General features: G+C 38.1%; 2 protein-coding genes across 4 annotated transcripts in view; one reads left to right on the top strand and one right to left on the bottom strand.

Moving 5' to 3' along the window:
* The window catches only part of TTC23 (tetratricopeptide repeat domain 23), a 161,799-nt gene extending 150,336 nt beyond the window's left edge, over positions 1–11,463 (bottom strand). The window contains exon 1 of one of the 2 annotated variants that reach the window (XM_068991448.1): positions 11,068–11,463. The gene's annotated coding sequence lies outside the window, so the exon portion shown is untranslated. The remainder of the gene's footprint in view (positions 1–11,067) is intronic. The other variant, XM_068991449.1, reaches the window with a different exon arrangement.
* Positions 11,464–13,167: 1,704 nt separating this feature from the next.
* LRRC28 (leucine rich repeat containing 28) overlaps positions 13,168–14,958 on the top strand; it is a 200,994-nt gene continuing 199,203 nt past the window's right edge. For both annotated transcript variants that reach the window (XM_068991153.1, XM_068991151.1), the window contains exon 1: positions 13,168–13,225. The gene's annotated coding sequence lies outside the window, so the exon portion shown is untranslated. The remainder of the gene's footprint in view (positions 13,226–14,958) is intronic.

Raw genomic sequence — 14,958 nt, 5'->3', positions numbered from 1 at the left:
TTCAGCACAAGCACAGAAATTGAAACTGTAATCAGAAATCTTCCAGCAAACAAAAGCCCAGGTCCAGACAGCTTCATAGCTGAATTCTACCAAAAACTTAGAGAAGAGCTAACACCTATCCTACTCAAACTCTTCCAGAAAACTGCAAAGGAAGGTAAACTTCCAAACTCATTCAATGAGGCCACCATCACCCTAAACCTGACACCAAAACCTGACAAAGATGCCACAAAAAAAGAAAACTACAGGCCAATATTACTGATGAACATAGATGCAAAAATCTAGCAATCAGAATCCAACAACTCATTAAAAAGATCAGACACCATGACCAAGTGGGCTTTATCCCAAGGATGCAAGGATTCATCAATATCCACAAATCAATTAGTGTAATACAGCACATTAACAAACTGAAAAATAAAAGCCATATAATTATCTCAATAGATGCAGAGAAAGCCTTTGGCAAAATTCAACATCCATTTATGATAACAACCCTCCAGCAAAAGCAGGAACAGAAGCAGCATACCTCAACATAATAAAAGCTATATATGACAAACCCACAGCAAACATTATCCTCAATGGTGAAAAATTGAAAGCATTTCCCCTAAAGTCAGGAACAAGACAAGGGTACCCACTCTCACCACTACTATTCAACATAGTTCTGGAAGTTTTGGCCACAGCAATCAGAGCAGAAAAAGAAATAAAAGGAATCCAGATTGGAAAAGAAGAAGTAAAACTCTCACTGTTTGCAGATGACATGATCCTATACATAGAAAACCCTAAAGACTCTACCAGAAAATTACTAGAGCTAATTAATGAATATAGTAAAGTTGCAGGATATAAAATCAACACACAGAAATCCCTTGCATTCCTATACACTAACATTGAGAAAATAGAAAGAGAAATTAAGGAAACAATTTCATTCACCATTGCAACAAAAAGAATAAAATACTTAGGAATATATCTACCTAAAGAAACAAAAGACCTATATATAGAAAACTATAAAACACTGGTGGAGAGAAATCAAAAAGGACACAAATAGATGGAGAAATATACCATGTTTATGGATCGGAAGAATCAATATAGTGAAACTGAGTATATTACCCAAAGCAACCTATAGATTCAATGAAATCCCTATCGAGCTACCAATGGTATTTTTCACAGAGCTAGAACAAATAATTTCACAATCTGTATGGAAATACAAAAAACCTCGAATAGCCAAAGCAATCCTGAGAAAGAAGAATGGAACTGGAGGAATCAACCTGCCCGACTTCAGGCTCTACTACAAAGCCACAGTCATCAAGACAGTATGGTACTGGCACAAAGACAGAAATATAGATCAATGGAACAAAACAGAAAGCCCAGAGATAAATCCACACACCTATGGACACCTTATCTTTGACAAAGGAGGCAAGAATATACAATGGATTAAAGACAATCTCTTTAACAAGTGGTGCTGGGAAAACTGGTCAACCACAGGTAAAAGAATGAAACTAGAACACTTTCTAACACCATACACAAAAATAAACTCAAAATGGATTAAAGATCTAAATGTAAGGCCAGAAAGTATAAAACTCCTAGAGGAGAACATAGGCAAAACAGAGTCCAACATAAATCCCAGCAGGATCCTCTATGACCCACCTCCCAGAATACTGGAAATAAAAGCAAAAATAAACAAATGGGACCTAATTAAAATTAAAAGCTTCTGCACAACACAGCAAACTATAAGCAAGGTGAAAAGACAGTCTTCAGAATGGGAGAAAATAATAGCAAATGAAGCAACTGACAAACAACTAATCTCAAAAATATACAAGCAACTCCTGAAGCTCAATTCCAGAAAAATAAACGACCCAGTTAAAAAAATGGGCCAAAGAACTAAACAGACATTTCTCCAAAGAAGACATACAGATGGCTAACAAACACATGAAAAGATGCTCAACATTACTCATTATCAGAGAAATGCAAATCAAAACCACAATGAGGTACCATTTCACGCCAGTCAGAATGTCTAGAATCCAAAAGTCTACAAGCAATAAGTGCTGGAGAGGGTGCGGAGAAAAAGGAACCCTCTTACACTGTTGGTGGGAATGTAAACTAGTACAGCCACTATGGAGTACAGTGTGGAGATTCCTTAAAAAACTGGAAATTAAGACTGCTTTATGACCCAGCAATCCCACTAATGGGCATACACACCAAGGAATCCAGAATTGAAACAGACACGTGTACCCCAATGTTAATTGCAGCACTGTTTATAATAGCCAGGACATGGAAACAACCTAGATGTCCATCAGCAGATGAATGGATAAGAAAGGTGTGATACATATACACAATGGAGTATTCCTCAGCCATTAAAAAGAATACATTTGAATCGGTTCTAATTAGTTGGATGAAACTGGAGCCGATTATACAGAGTGACGTAAGCCAGAAAGAAAAACACCAATACAGTTTAGTAACACATATATATGGAATTTAGAAAGATAGTAATGATAACCCTGTATGTGAGACAGCAAAAGAGACACAGATGTATAGAACAGTCCTTTGGACTTGGTAGGAGAGGGAGAGGGTGGGATGATATGGGGGAATGGCATGGAAACATGTTCAATATCATATAAGAAACAAATCGCTAGTCCAGGTTCAATACAGGATGCTCGGGGCTGGTGCACTGGGATGACCCAGAGGGATGGTATGGGGAGGGAGATGGGAGCGGGGGTTCAGGATGGGGAACACGTGTATGCCCGTGGCAGATTCATGTTGATGTGTAGCAGAACCAATACAATATTGTAAACTAATTGGCCTCCAATTAAAATAAATAAATTTAAATTTAAAAAAAAGTAAGAATCTAAAGTAAGAATCTCTCAGTCCTGTCCCCATCATCTGTAGATCGACTGGCTCCTTTGTATATGGAATTCTCCAGGCAAGAATACTGGAATGGATATCCACTCCCTTCTCCAGGGGATCTTCCCAATCTAGGGATCCAAACTGGGTCTCCTGCATTGCAGGCAGATTCTTTACCAACTGAGCCACCAGGGAAGCCCAAGAATCTATAGGAAAGGAAAGTTACCACTAGTAAAGGCAAATATATAGCAAAGGTTGAATACCAACCACTTAAATAAGATAGTATGAAAATCAAAAGAGAAAAATTATAGAATCAACTACAGTGATAATAATTACTCTAGGATAAAAGGATAAAAATGAAGATAACATCAAAAGTAAAAATTTTCAAGTGGATGGAGAGTAAAAACTGTAGATCTTATAGAATGCCTTTGAACTTAAAGGACTAGCTTTATAAATATATAGATATAGTTATAGGTCGATATATATGGTATCCAAAAATAAAAACCTATACTAGATACACACACACTCAAGAGGGATACAAGTGTACCATTATAGAAAATCATCAAACTACAAAGGAAGTAACAACAACAAAAAAAAAAAAGAAAGAAAAAGAAGAAATAAACAGAGAATGGCAAACAACTGGAAAACAACTAATAAAATAGGAATAAGTACATACCTATCAACGATTATTTGAAATGTCAATGGACTAAATGCTCCAATCAAAAGACATACGGTGGCTGATGATAATAAAACAAGATCCATCTATATGCTGCTTATAAGAGACTCAGTCGAGAGTAAAAGACACACATAGACTGAAAGTGAGCAAATGGAAAAAGTTATTTCATGCAAATAGAAATCACAAGAGACTGGAGATAGTAAAATTCATACCAGGCAAAATAGATTTAAAAACAAAGTCTATAAAGAAGACAAAGAATGGCATCATATAACAATAAAGTGTAAAAAAAGAGAATATTACACTTCTTAACATATATTCAGAAAAGCAGAGACATTACTTTGCCAACAAAGGTCCGTCTAGTCAAGGCTATGGTTTTTCCAGTAGTCATGTATGGATGTGAGAGTTGGACTGTGAAGAAAGCTGAGCACTGAAGAATTGATGGTTTTGAACTGTGGTGTTGGAGAAGACTCTTGAGAGTTCCTTGGACTGCAAGGAGATCCAACCAGTCCATTCTGAAGGAGATCAGCCCTGGGATTTCTTTGGAAGGAATGATGCTAAAGCTGAAACTCCAATACTTTGGCCACCTCATGCAAAGAGTTGACTCATTGGAAAAGACTCTGATGCTGGGAGGGATTGGGGGCAGGAGGAGAAGGGGACGACAGAGGGTGAGATGGCTGGATGGCATCACGGACTCAATGGACGTGAATCTGAGTGAACTCTGGGAGTTGGTGATGGACAGGGAGGCCTGGCGTACTGCGATTCACGGGGTCGCAAAGAGTCGGACATGACTGAGCGACTGAACTGAACTGAATAGCTTGCTTTTGAATATGCTATCTAGGTTGGTCATAACTTTCCTTCCAAGTAGTAAGTGTCTTTTAATTTCATGGCTGCAGTCACCATCTGTAGTGATTTTGGAGCCCCCAAGAATAAAGTCTGACACTGTTTCCAGTTTCCCCATCTATTTCCCATGAAGTGATGGGAAAGGATGCCATGATTTTCATTTTCTGAATGTTGAGCTTTAAGCCAACTTTTTCACTCTCCTCTTTCACTTTCATCAAGAGGTTTTTTAGTTCCTCTTCACTTTCTGCCCTAAGGGTGGTGTCATCTGCATATCTGAGGTTATTGATATTTCTCCTGGCAATCTTGATTCCAGCTTGTGTTTCTTCCAGCCCAGTGTTTCTCATGATGTACTCTGCATCGAAGTTAAATAAGCAGGGTGACAATATACAGCCTTGATGTATCCTTTTCCTATTTGGAACCAGTCTGTTGTTCCATGTCCAGTTCTAACTGCTGCTTCCTGACCTGCGTATACGTTTCTCAAGAGGCAGGTCAGGTGGTCTGGTATTCCCATCTCTTTCAGAATTTTCCACAGCTTATTGTGATCCCCACAGTCAAAGGCTTTGACATAGTCAATAAAGCAGAAATAGATGTTTTTCTGGAACTCTCTTGCTTTTTCCATGATCCAGCGGATGTTGACAATTTGATATCTGGTTCTTCTGCCTTTTCTAAAGCTAGCTTGAACATCTGGAAGTTCACGGTTCACATATTGCTGAAGTCTGTCTTGGAGAATTTTGAGCATTACTTTATGAGTGTGTGAGATGAGTGCAGTTGTGTGGTAGTTTGAGCATTCTTTTGCATTGCCTTTCTTTGGAATTGGAATGAAAACTGACCTTTTCCAGTCCTGTGGCCACTGTTGAGTTTTCCAAATTTGCTGGCATATTGAGTGCAGCACTTTCACAGCGTCATCTTTCAGGATTCGAAATATCTCAACTGGGATTCCATCACTTCCACTAGCTTTGTTCACAGTGATAAGACTGATCATAAACTAGGCCACAAAACAAGTTTCTACTAATTTAAAAGGACAGAAATTATATCAAGCATTTCCTGATTACAATGGTATGAAACTATAAATCAATTACAGGAAGAAAAATGGGAAAAGCAGAAGTATATGGAGGTTAAACAATATACTACTAAAACTTCCACATCTTTTATGTCTAGTGCATTGGCAGGTAGGTTCTTTACCACTAGAGCCACCTGGGAAGCCCCATCACTAGTAGTGACATTGAATTTGTAATAAAAAAATTCCCAAGAAACCAAAGTCCAGGACTGAGTGGTTTCACAGGTGAATTCTGTCAAATATAAAACGGAGCTAATACCCATTCTTCTGAAACTATTCAAAAAAATTTAGGGGGCAGAACACTCCCAAATTCATTCCTTGAGGCTGCCATTACCTTGATACCAAAACTAGACAAGGATAATACAAAAAAGGAAAATGATAAGCCAATATTTCTGATGAAAGTAGATCTAAAATGCCTTAACAAAATATTAGCAAGCCAAATTCAACAATATCTAAAAGGGATCATACACCACGATAAAGTGAGATTTATTCCAGGGATATAAGTATGGTTCAATATTTAGTAATCAATTAATATGATATACTACATTAATGAAAGGATAAAAATCACAGGACAATCTCAATAGAGAGAGAAAAAGCGTTTGACAAGATTCAACATCCTTTCAGAGCAAAAACTCTCATCAAGTTTTTTATAGAGTTATCATATCTCAACATAATGAGGCCATTTATGACAAACTCACAGCTAACATCATACTCATTGGGAAAAAACTGAAAGTATTTTCTCTAAAATTAACAAGAGAAAGATATCCACTCACCACCTCTATGTAACATAATATCAGAAGCTCCAGGCACATCAATCAGAGAGGAAAAATAAATAAAAGGTATCTAAATTGGAAGGGAAGAATTAAAATTGTCACTATTTTCAGATGACATGACACTATACAAAGACAACACTAAAAGTGTCCACCAAAAGAACTAAAAAATGAATTTAGCAAAGTTGCATGATATAAGATTAATATACAGAATCTGTTGTTTTTCTATATACTTATAATGAATTATCAGAAGGAGAAAGAAAATAATTCCATTTAAAATTTCATCAAAAAGAATAAAATACATAGGAATTAACTTAACCAAAAAGGTAAAAGACTTAAACTCTAAAAACTATAAACCAATGATGTAGGAAATGAAAAGATACCCTGTGTTCTTGGATTCAAGGAATTGATACTGTTAAAATGTCTATACTACTCAAAGCAATCTCCACATTTAATGTAATTTCTATCAAAATACCCAAGAAATTTTTCACAGAATTAGAACAAATCCTGAAATATATATGGAACAACAAAAGATCCTAAATTGCCCAAGTAATCTTGAGAAAAGAACCACCAAGCTAGAGGTAACAGGCTTCCTGATTTCAGACTATACTACAAAGCTACAGTAATCAAAACAGCACGGTACTGGCAAAAACAGAATAGAGAGCCCCCAAAACCCACACACTTATGGTCAATTAATTTACAACAAAGGAGGCAAGACTATACAATGGAGAAAAGACAGTCTTTTCAATAAGTGGTGTTGGGGAAACTGGACAACTATGTGTAGAAAATGAGATTAGAACATGTCCTCACATTACACACAAAAATAAACTTACAATGAATTAAAGATCTAAATGTACCACCTGAAACCATAAAACTCCTTAATTAAAGAAACCTTACAATGCTCTTTGATATAAATCGTAGCAATGTTTTTTGGATCTGTCTCCTCAAGTAAAACAAATAAAAGCAAAAATAAACAAATGGAACCTAATTAGACTTGAAAGCTTTTGCACAGCAAAGACAACCACTGACAAAATGAAAGACAAGCTACAGAAAGGGAGAAAGTATTTGCAAATGATATGATCAACAACAGGTAACTGCCTTAAATATACAATCAGCTCAGATAACTGAGTATCAAAAAACAAATAACCCAACTGAAAATGAGCGGAAGAACTGAATATTTTTCCAAAGAAGACATACAGGCACATGAAAGGATGCAGAACACTGTTAATCTTCAGAAAAATGCATATCAAATACACAATGAGATATCACCTTACACCTGTCATCAAAAAGACCACAAATAATAAATGCTGGTGGGGATGTGGAGGAAAAGGAACCTTATATATTAGTGGTGAGAATGTAAATTTGTGCAGCTACTATGAAAAGCAGTATAGAGGGTCCTCAAAAGACTAAAAATAGAACTACCATATGATCCAACAATAATTCCATTCATATATCTGAAAAAAACAGAACAAAATATACATGCATCCAATTTTCCTAGCAGCATTATTTACAATAACCAAGATTTGGAAGCAACCATTAACAGATGAATACATAAAAAATTATGTTGTATATATACACACAATGGATTATTACTCAGTCATAAAAAATAATGGAATTCTGCCATTTGCAACAACATGGATGCACCTAGAGGTTTTTATGCTTAGTGAAATAAGTCAAAGACAAATACCATGTTATCATTTACATGTGGAATCTAAAAGATAAAAGAATTGCATGAATATAACAAAACAAAAACACACTTAAAAATATAGAGAACAAATCAGTGGTTACCACTGCAGAGGGGAAAGTGGGGAGGAGTGAGATAAGGGTATGGGGTTAAGAGATATAAACTACTATGTATCAAGCAACAAGGATACATTGTACAGCACAGAGAAATAAAGTCATTATTTTATAATAACTTTAAATGGAGTATAATCTATAAAAATCCTGAATCACTATGTTGTATACTTGAAAACTAATATTCTAAATCAACTATACTGCAATAAAAAACAAAAGGAATGATAGACCAATACATATGACAACATGGTTAAGTCTCAAAAACCTTATGCTGAGTGAAAGAAGCAAGATGCAAAATATCACATATTGCATGATTCCATCTGTATTAAATGTCCAGAAAAGGCAAGTCTATAGAGACAGAAAATTTATTATTGATTGGCCGGGGTTGGGGTAAGAATGAGGAGTGCTTGCAAATGGGCATGAGGTATCTTTTTACAGTGATGGACATTTTTCTAAAATTGGAATGTGGTGCTAGCTATACAACTCTGTAAATTTTCTTTAAAAAAATCATTGAGTTATATCCTCAGTGTGAGTTTTATAGTATGCAAATTATACCTTACTGTTAAAAAATAGATATGAAACCACCATGCCATTTTATATGCAATTCTTTTATAAATAAATCTTCTAACTACAAGACTTTTATAAGATAGGGAAGGAAGCCCTGATCCACAAAAACAATATGACAGAGGTTCCCAAAAGTTTGAAAACCGATCTTAATATTCTGGCTCTACACATAGATGAGTCACATGGCATTAGTGCCTGACACCTAATAGGCCTCAATAAATGTTTACTGGACAGAAAATTAAACCATCTTTACAGGATGACTTTTCCCCAAACATATCATCCACTTGATAGATGAAACGCAGTTGGTTAGGGCATTTTTTCCTTAAGAAAACTTATATGAAACGTCAACATCTCCAGGGAAAAAGTTGTCTTAGGTAGTCAGAATCATTTATTAGGCTATGATGAGGTAAGATACTAACTCCTATGTGCTACAGACCCTCTTGATTTAGTAGTGGGTGTAGATGGAGGTGGGGAGTAGGAATGTTTGATCCAGAGTCTCTCAAGAGACCTAGGTTGACCAAGGTTTAACTGTACATCAACAAGAGTCATGGCAGAGTAACAGAGGTGGAAAAACTGTCCATGGGCTTTTCATTATCATCGCCCATACATGACCCAACTCACCTGCACTAACATTTCATTTGCTCCCTAACTGCAAAGAGGGCTACATACCCAGGGGAGTAAATGGAATACTTGGTGAACATCACAGTCTGCCACATCTGCCATTAAGGGGCCTTGTCTCAGGATTCTTTTCCACAGCTAGAGACAACGTCCTTCTCCATCTAACTGATTAAGAACTGCTAATCAAGAAGTTAGGATAGATGACCTTCAGATTTTCTGAAGCAAATTTTGAAGCAGGAGACAAATATTCTGCTTGGTATCCCTGAAGCACTTTGCTTTTTTGGAGTGGAGGTGGAGTCCTTGATTCACCTTTTCCCCTCCCCCCACCCCACCACTGGAAGGATATCATCTGGTACATGGTAGCAGCTCATGGAGTATATGGAATTGAATTTTGTCTCAGAGTAACAGGTCACGTGAAAGCCTACAGTCTGAGTACGAATATCTCCCATATTCCCATGGTATTCTTCAGTCACAACTTTTTTTTGGTTGACATTCCCTCAAATCAGTTAAATAGAACCAAGAAATACAGGTAAATTCTGAGGGAAAAGGAGCAAAAAACGATGCAATGTAAACAATCACTTTTACTGTTTTATAGCACCACAACTATCACCTCATCTATACATAATATCTTGTTATATATTATTACACATAATAATAAATAGTGCTAAACAAAAAACAAGATCAATGCTTTAAAATAAAAGAAAGAAATGAATCAAGATTTATGTTATTCCCAAGTGATGGTATTTGGAGAAAATGTCTCATGAGGCTGCTACCAATCTACATTCCATTATTTATAGTATTAATATTTTAGCTCCTGGTCTCTGTTCTTGAAATGTCAGTCTTATCTTTTTCAAATATTACTTTTAAAATCCAGCACCAAACTCCTTAATTCTGGCAATTTTGACTTTCTGTGTAACATTCTCATGCTTTTTTCTTTTTTGAAGATTAAAACAAGATCTCCAAATGAAACTTGTTGCTCAGAGTTAATTATTCTTTATGTTGCACATATTCAGTAACAACTCACCCACTACCTGGGGAGCTATTTCTTTTCTTTTTTGACTGAAATTTCTACACAATTCCTACTGAAATTCTGCCCATTGCTCAAGCCCCAAATGGGTCTTAACCCCACTGTGAAACTCTCCCTGAATATTTCTGCTCTACCGGCCTAAGCACCTGAAGAACCTATGGTCTACAACAGTCATCTACGCACCAAGAACTATCTAGAAGTCTTCATTAAACTTTTTGAGTCTCCTTCTCCCAGGGAGACAGAGTATGAGCTTCTTTAGAGAGTGTATTTCATTATTTTATATCCCCATATATGGATTAATAGAGGACACTCAAGAAATATTTATTGCATACCTACTCTTGAGCTAGGCCTTGTAGAGGAATAAATGTGCCACTAGGTATATTTATTAGCTTAATTAATGTTTGAAGAATCATTACATTTTTATATTTTGTAATTTTACATTGGGCTGGATTTTTTTAAAATGCTGCTATTCCAAATTAAGCTTTAATATACATCATCCTCATTTATCAGTATTTCCTGAATTTATATTTTAGTTTTAGTGAAAATATCATTCTTGAAAATATAAATGCTGGACTTCATTTTTGAGAATTTATCCTTACATTCATCACCTTGTGATTCTATTTCATATACCAATATTATGTTTTCCTTTGTCATTAGCAGATATGTCCCTGGATCTGCAAATCTACATATATACACAAAACTTGGGTCCAAAGATGATATCTTTTAACAGCTGGATTGCCTATTATGCTAGGTATGATAATACACAAAGAAAAATATCTATTTCCCCTAATAATTACAATAACATTATTAAGTGTTCCTCTAAATCCATATTAAAGCAATAACAAACCACAGATTCTTGGAGTATAAAATAATCTTTAGTAAATTTTATTACCTTGTTCCCTTTACTATTCAAAAATCCACTGCTAATCTGCGAATAATGTTCTTTCTAAAAGAAAAACACCCTCTGAAAAACTTTCCTCCTGCCATTCTTGCATTATGCCAGCAGTTTATTTCCTTTTCCTTTGACATCTACGCCTTTAAAACTAGCAAAAGAAAAAAAAATCAGAAAAGTTTAACTCTCACATCTCTCACTGTGTCGTAAAATCCTTTGTCAGTTACCCTGTGGGCTTGAGAGTTGTCCGTTTCTTTTTCGCTCGAATGACAGTTGTCTCGTTACCCTGATTTACCAGTTTGATCCACGCTGTACTGGTTTTATCAATTTGGTGATTCTTTTTACAGATTGAGCACCGTGATAAAAGTCTAAAGTTGGGTAATTCCAGGCTAAATTGGAGCAGTCTTTTCCCGTAAAGCGACCAGGTACCACACTAAATTCCAGGGAGAATGAATGATAGATTATGCACCAATAGGGAGTGGAGGAGAGTATTTTGTTTAAGTTTGCAACCCAATCCTTGGGAGCCAGAGGTGGGATTTTTAAAACGGGGTTGGTCTTTTCTTTGGAATTTTCTTAAAGTGGTATCACTGCCCGTTGATGTTAAAGTTTACCAAAGACTGCCAAATTACTGGTTTGGATTAGAGGATTGCCTCCGCCCCCCTTGTTTTGAGTGAGGCAAAATGTGAAACTTACACTTGACAAATTCAGACAACTTTTAAGAGTGTCCATAGGATAATATGGGCTTCCGAGGTGGCTCAGTGGTAAAGAATCTGCCTGCGATTCTGAAGACGCAGGTTCGATCACTAGGTGGGGAAATGGCAACCCACTCCAGTATGCTTGCCTGGAAAATTCCATGGACAGAGGAGCCTGGCAGGCTATAGTGGGTGGGGTGGCAGAGTCCGACACCACTGAGCAGGGCACACACAGGATAATATATTAATACAAAGAATCACATGGCTACTTTTCTGTCAGTTTCAGATGGTAGACGTTATTTTGCCATAGGTCTTATTTTTACTTAATATAAGTCTGCTCCGTAGGTTACCTCTAACAGTAATTAAGTAGATTGCTTGACAATGAACCAGTAGTTTAATCAACATCAAGCTTTGCAAAGAATAATAGTGGTTTCTGAAGAGGAAGTTTTTTAAAAACTTCATTTCAGAAGAAACGTTGTCATATTAACAAGCGAGGAACTTTAAAAAGTATTTTGTACTGTTCCCTAACAATGCTCGGATCTTTTTTTTTTTTTTCCTTTTTACCAGCATGAAAGATTCTTCCTTTTATGACTTTCTGCTGACACGGGAATATTCTTAAATATTTATTGATAGACGACTCAGTCATGCTAGGAACTGCCAGAGTATTTTACTCACTAAATTGTTAGTGTCCTTTTAACGACCGTTTCTCGCAGCACACTTCAAGTATTTCAAGAGCAGAGACTGGGTTACTGCCTCAAGTTTGGAACGAACTTGCCAGCGTGCAGTGACTTTTTATACTGTGCTTTAATAAGCTTACTACTTGATCACTAACCTTGGCCATATTACAGAAAACCACCGGGTCTCAGTTGTTCCTCCGTCAAACGAGTACAATAATAGTATCTGTGTCGTAGGATTGCCATGAAGTTAAGTGAGATAACCTGTGCACAGATCTTAGAACCTTGCCTGGTACACACTGGGTGTTATTCTTGTAATTTCTCAACGTATGTATTGAATACGGGGACAAGTGCGTCAGTGAACGTATGAACAAAAGAACTGATAAATTACTAACGGTCGCTGAGGCCGGAGCCAGCTAAACCACCCTCTCAAAACTCTGAGCACAAACCTCCACCTCAACCGTAACCCTCGAAGCCAGAGCCGGAAGCAAGGACCGAGCCGGAGGCGGGGGCAGTCGCAGAGAAGCCTCAGTTTTGACTAATAGGCACGTCGCTTGGAAAACGAGCATCTCGCCCGACCTATCGTAAGGCGGCGGCCACAGGGGCGTGTTATCGCGAGCTTCCTCTCCCGGGCTCACTCCTCCCCCAAACCTCTGAAGTGAGGGTCCCGCCCCGCCCCGCCCCGCTTTCGCTCGCGCCCCGCCCCGTCGCGTGGCGCTCCGCCCCAACTGCCGAGCCCGGGCTAGCAGTCCGGCGCCCCTCAGCTCGGGAGCGCTGGCTCCGCCGGCCGAGGTGAGTGGTGCTTTGCTGCTTCGGATGTCTCACGTAGCAGTGCCCTCTGGCCCGGCCGCTGGCCAGGCAGGCCGAGCCTGGTAGAGGTGTCGGGCCGCAGCAAGTGGACCCCGGCCCGAGCGGGCCCACCCGGGCCTCGGGTCGCCACTGCCGCCGGGCCCTCCTAGCCCTAGGTGGTCGCAGAATCCTTTCACCGAGTCTGTGAAATCCTTTCTACTAGTCTCACTGCTTCCAAACTCTAAAGGCGAGAGTGCTTGGTTAACTGAGCAAAATGGTATGTGTTTTGCCTGACTTCTGTCAACGTTCTCAGTACTGAGAAAATAACAGACGCATTTAATGTACGATTTTAATCCTCTAATATCCAATATTAGGAAGTTGGAGTGGGTATTCCACCGAGTTAAGTACGGAAGTCAATCGAAGGTACTCCTTTCTCTTTAAAACACACCTGCTTAAAAATGTGTGGAATTTTCTTAAGGTGGAAAGGTTTGTTTGCTTTAAACAGTAATAGAGTGGATTGGTGTTTACCTGTCAGAAAACTCCTATGCAGATGCAATTGTATACAGCTAATATTAAGTGTATCATTTGCTTTTAATTGTGGATAAGAGGTACCGAAGGGAGTATGTGTGAGAAAATTATCCTGTACTGCCAATGAATGCATTTGAAAAACCATTACCATTATTTATTATTGACAGCTTTCAGATTTCATTTGTGTAGATTTCATCTGCCAAACTGCATTTTAACAGAGTGTAGTGACGTTTTTAAGGCAGTCAATCCTACCCATCTCTGCAGGATTCAGAAGGAAAGCTATCAGGTTATGCTGTATTCTCTCACTGGATCTAACCATCAAGGAATGTGGGCTGTGCTTTGTGGTCTTAAATTTGTGTAAGCGTTGCCTACCGTTTAAATAGTAATAGGAAGAAACAAGTTCATGAAAGGCTGCACTGTAGAACAATGCACAGGCTTTGAAGTCGTCCATTTGGGTTGGAATTCTGAGGAGTTGCTCTCTGAGAAAACTCAGTTTCCTCATCTATAAAACATGCTAAATAACATATATCGCAATGCAGAGTTTTAAGGATTGAGAGATCAAAGCATATAGAAAGCACTCAGCCTATAGTATCTACAAGCTGACCTTAGATCAGAGAGGAAAAAAACTACCTTGCAGTGTTACTCACATGCCCTACTTTTCAGCAGTTCATCAGCTGTTTGAGGGCCTGCTTTGCGCTAGAGGCAGGTATACAAATGTGAAGAAAACAGCGGGATCTCTGCCCTCAGGAGCTCATGGAACAGTCTCTTGACTAGATTGATAATAGACAGATACATCAATAAATATATAGATTATAAATTGTGGAGAGTCCTACAAAGAAAGAGGAAGAGAGAATCATTTATTTGGGATGGAGAAGTGATTTTACTGGAGAAGGTGATGGCACCCCACTCCAGTACTCTTGCCTGGAAAATCCTATGGACGGAGAAGCCTCGTAGGCTGCAGTCCATGGGGTCGCTAAGAGTCGGACACGACTGAGCGACTTCACTTTCACTTTTCACTTTCATGCATTGGAGAAGGAAATGGCAACCCACTTCAGTGTTCTTGCCTGGAGAATCCCAGGGATGGGGAAGCCTGGTGAGCTGCCGTCTATGGGGTCACACAGAGTCGGACACAACTGAAGTGACTTAGCAGCAGCAGCAGCATCAGCAGTGATTTTACACTGAAACCTGAAGGGTGTTGAGACAGTGTT

The sequence above is a fragment of the Capricornis sumatraensis genome, chromosome 19, assembly GCF_032405125.1.
Source record: "Capricornis sumatraensis isolate serow.1 chromosome 19, serow.2, whole genome shotgun sequence".
Taxonomy (NCBI): domain Eukaryota; kingdom Metazoa; phylum Chordata; class Mammalia; order Artiodactyla; family Bovidae; genus Capricornis; species Capricornis sumatraensis.
Note: the sequence above shows the minus strand (reverse complement) of the source record. Positions and strands in the feature narration are given on the sequence as shown.